The sequence below is a fragment of the Nannospalax galili genome, unplaced genomic scaffold (assembly GCF_000622305.1).
Source record: "Nannospalax galili isolate Female #2095 unplaced genomic scaffold, S.galili_v1.0 scaffold40, whole genome shotgun sequence".
In the NCBI taxonomy this organism is placed as follows: Eukaryota; Metazoa; Chordata; class Mammalia; order Rodentia; family Spalacidae; genus Nannospalax; species Nannospalax galili.
In genome coordinates this window covers 36,033-40,584 of record NW_008347810.1, presented here as the reverse complement: position 1 = coordinate 40,584, position 4,552 = coordinate 36,033, and positions in this window count along the sequence as shown.

The window sequence follows — 4,552 nt, the reverse complement described above, 5'->3', positions numbered from 1 at the left end:
CAGATACTATGTCCTGAAACAAGTTTAACCTTCTTCCCACCTACCCCAATGTCTGTTTCTTTTGTGCATCCAGTAATAGATTTTTCCTGACAGCAGTACCAGCTACCACCCTTCTCTACCCAGGAACAGAAAAAGAGTTCACTGACTTTCATCTAAGTGGATTCAAACACCTGGCTAACTATTACATTTCAGGTGTGAGAAGCTTTTTTCTCCTACACAGCTGCTAACAGAAAGAAGATCTTCCTCGCCCCTTGCTATGACAGCAAGCTGCATCTGATTCTGCTCTAAGCTGAGACAAGCTGTGACATCAGTGACTGACAGCCTGAAGTTTCTCCAACAACAAATAAACTTTCTCACCAAAACTATACTTCACAATAAAAGAACATTGGACTTGATAACTGCTGAACATGGGGACTATGTGATATTGGGAAAAGTACTGTTTCTTTGTAATTGAATCAAATGTTGTTGAAACCAATGTTAACACTCTCAAAACTTTGTAATCTATTTGGCTTAGCAATCCCTTGTTTGCATGGCCCCTACCCCTTGATAATACTGTGCATTGTGCTTGCTTATTGTTTTGTAAGATTTCTCTGCTGACAGTTACTGCCATTTTGCTAAAAATCGCTACAGGAAACAGGTCATGGTCAGTTATCAAACTTTGAATTCCCCCGAGATAAAATGAGTTAACCTTTAGGGCTGGCATGGCACTTCTTCATATTTAAATCAAAGAGAGGGAGATGTTGGGAGACCTCTGTTATGCAAAAGTCGAAGCCCCTTCACACCGGACAGCTCATGCAGCTCGGGGAATGTGCCGTGGGCTCCTTTTCATAGCAAGTCTGGCAGAAATCCACTTCCATATGTAAATAGAATGCCTCACAAAGCATCTAACAGCCAAAGCTTTTACCACTACCCCCATGGTATAAGTATCCTAGTCTTCTCTTAATAGACAGAGAGCTGGGTCTCAGAGAATAAAGCTGTAACACAGACTAAGCCAAGTCTTGAGTCCTGTGCCTTACTACCGGTGACCTAGCCTCTCTGGGGGGCGCACTCCCTCGTTACCGACTTGCGGACATTCTAGCTTTCGCTGTCCTCGTACTCTTCCCATGGGGTTCAGTGGCCAGTGGACCTCGCATCCTGAGGAAAAGTAGACGGGTGGAAAAGGGACAGGATTCGGCTGGACAATGCTCCAGTAGCAGAGAGGCTGTCAGCACCGGAGCGGCAGACAGCAACCTATCTGCTGCCACTCCCAGAGACGCCTGTGGCCAGAGTGGTGCTGTGACTCACCAGGTGTGGTGGGGACCCCGAGATCCAGGGGCCCAGAGCATCCCCAAGATACCTGCACGCACCACACCTGAGGACCATAGAGACACGGAGAAGCCTGCGGGACCAGACCTGCCATCCTCCAGACGCCCGGCAGGGGAGCCTGCAGACCCGCCATGCCATTCCGGGAGTGCACCCATAGAGCATGCGCCACCATAGGAGTGGGCTGTTTAGCTTTCAGCAGTTGTGACATTTAATCAGAACCAAGATTGGGATATAGCTACAAACATTTGGACTGGGGTGAGACATTTGTCTCTGGGAACTTTTAACTGAGGAGTTCTCAGGCAGCATGAAGCAGGAAGATAGTCCAATTTGGTCTCAGATAGTAGCTTGGACAATCATACAGGATGCTCATTCAGGAGATTCTATGAGAATTTTTGGAGACAAAAATTAATTAAGCATCCTGCAAGGAGGGGATGGCAAAATGAGCTGGTCAGTTCAGTCCTCATTTTAGGTGTTCAGGTTCATAGAGGTTGTGGCTCCTTCTTCTGGGGTCTCTCCTCTTACCAGGGTCAGCACAGCCATTTTTGCTGTAGGAGGCTTGGTTGAACAGTCTGATGTATTTGAGTGGTGCCTATGGGGGAAGGGAGGATTCATTTCCTGGAAAGACATAAGCATACCTTCACCCCATTGTTAGTAGAGGAGCTGGACCTGATTCAGAGTCCCTCCAAAGCACCTGTGGCAAGGACTGTGAGAGAGTCAGTCCTGCCAGTGCTTGGTCATTGGAAAAATTCCTTGATTATTTAGTGTTAAAAAAATTTAAAGCTAATAAAGATCTATGTAATAAGATATGAGGGTTCTGTACTGTTATCCCAGGTGTAGGTGACTCCCCTGTTTTTATTTTATTTATTTGATCTTTGAGGCATTTGAGTTGTCTCTCTATTACTGCTTGTCCTGTGTGGTTATTAGTAATACCAGTGGTGTATAAAATACTCCAAATTTGGTGAAATTGTATGAAAAATTTACTAGTATAAGAAGGCCTATTATCTGTTTTTATTTGATAAGGTATCCCCCAAATTTAAAACATTTGAATAGGATGTTTAATTACATCCTTTGTTGTTTCTCTTTTATGGGATGTGGCATTTAAAGCTAAGTAGTAAGTGTCTATTGTGCAATGAGCATATTTAAGTTTTTTAAACTCAGACATGGGTGACATCAGTTAGTCATGGGGCCCAAAGGAAGGAGAGAGGAACATTGAGGACATTGCTTAACTATTAACTTAGCTTGGTCCTTAGTAAGATGAGGATATAAGGTTTTTAACATTTTTGTTGGTTGTCAAAGGAGTTAATGGGTGTATAAGGGAGTCATAACACTTATTGTTTGATCAGGTTATGCTTTTTGATTTAAGGAAGTTAATGGTGGGGCAGCTTCTTTCCTGGGTAAGGTCGGCTACACACCCACTGCACTTTGACTCCCCCAGCCTCATTCATCCTCCCAGTTCTGCCACCCTGTCCCTCCTCCTAGCATGGTCACTGGCCCATTTCTTCTTTTGGTACCCCAGAACTCTTGGCCCAGACTCCCCACTGATTCCTGACCCTTTGCACTCAGACCAACCCAGTTCCTAGGAGCCCTAAGGGCCTGTTCCCTCCCCCACCTCACCTTTGCATGCCTGAGACAGGCCATTGTCCTGACTAGTCCATCCCTCAACTTCCTGAGGCCAGCATCTTTCCTGGGGCGATCCAGACTTTAGGAAAAAGCCTAAGAGTATCTGATCCTCATCCCACTTGGGCCTTTGTGGGAATTTCTGAGCAGTAAGCCCCTCTAATATAAAATCAAAGGAGAGAAACTAAAGCCTAGACCAACCAGCCTTTCAGGCCCAACAAATAAACCAAAAAGGCACAAAAAGTTTATAAAAAAGAAGCAGACCTAAACTCAACAAAGGAAACTTGAGTCTCACAAGAGTCAGAAACTACAAAAGAAATTCACATGTCAAAGTCACAGCAAAAAAATAACATGAAAACCCCAAGTAATATATACCCTGCAAGTACAACCAGTCCTTTAGAGGAGTACATTGAGAACCCCCTAGAGATAACACAGGATGTGGAATTCAAAAGAACAATTATAAACATGATAAAAAATCATTGAATGAAAAGACCACTCAAAGAAATCAAAGAACTGAAAGAAGACAGGGAAGATAGGGACAAACTTCTGAATGAATTCAGGATAGTTAGAAATATCGAAGAATACTCAGGCTGAAATGAAGAAGGAAGTGAAACAGTCAATATGCCAGTAAGAAATCACAGGAAAAAAAAAAACCTCACCAATAGAATGAATGAAATGGAAAACATAATGGAAGACAAAGTGGATGAAGTAGACCACTGAAGCAAAATTATGAAAAATTTAAGAAAATACAAGAATGGAATATTCAGGAATTCTGTGTCACCATAAAAAGACCAAACATTCACATTATAGGCAAAGAGAAAGGAGAAGAATCTTAGGATAATGGTATAGACCAGATCTTCAACAGGATTGTAGAAGAAAATTTCCCAAAATTAAATATATATATATGAAGTACATAGAGTACCAAATAGACAGGACAAGAAAAGAAACTCTCCACAGCACATGATTGTAAAAACACTAAATGTTTCGAACAAAGAGAGAACACTGAAATTTACAAAAGAAAAACAAGTCACATATAAAGGAAAACCCATCAGAATTAAAGCTGATTTTTCAGTGCAAACTGTGAAAGACAGAAGAGCCTGGATCAAAGTATTCCCAGTTCTAAATGACCACAGATGCCAACCAAGATTACTTTACCCAACCAAAATGTCTATGAGAGTCAAAGGGGAAAAAAAATCTTCCATGACATAAATAGGCAGGAAGAATTCATGTCCACAAACTAGCGCTTCAGAGAGTTCTTGAAGCAATACAAAGAACTGAAGAAAGGAACAACTAAAGCCAAAGGGTTACAGAAAGAAACTTAGTGAAGGTATAACTGTGGAAATGCACAGCTACACCAAGAATGCAAACAAAAATCAAAATGACAGGAATCAATACACATCTTTTGTTAATAACTATAAATATTAATGGACTGAACTCCCCAGTCAAAAGACACAGACTAGTTGAAAGGATTTCTGTAAGTTCAAGGCCACCCTGGTTCACAAAGTGAGTTCCAGTCCAGCTGGGGCTACAGGGAGACCCTGTCTCAAAAGGACTCTCCCCCCCCCAAGAAAAAAGAAAAGAAACAAAACCCAACTTTTTGTTGTCTGCAAGAAACCCATCTCACTTTGAA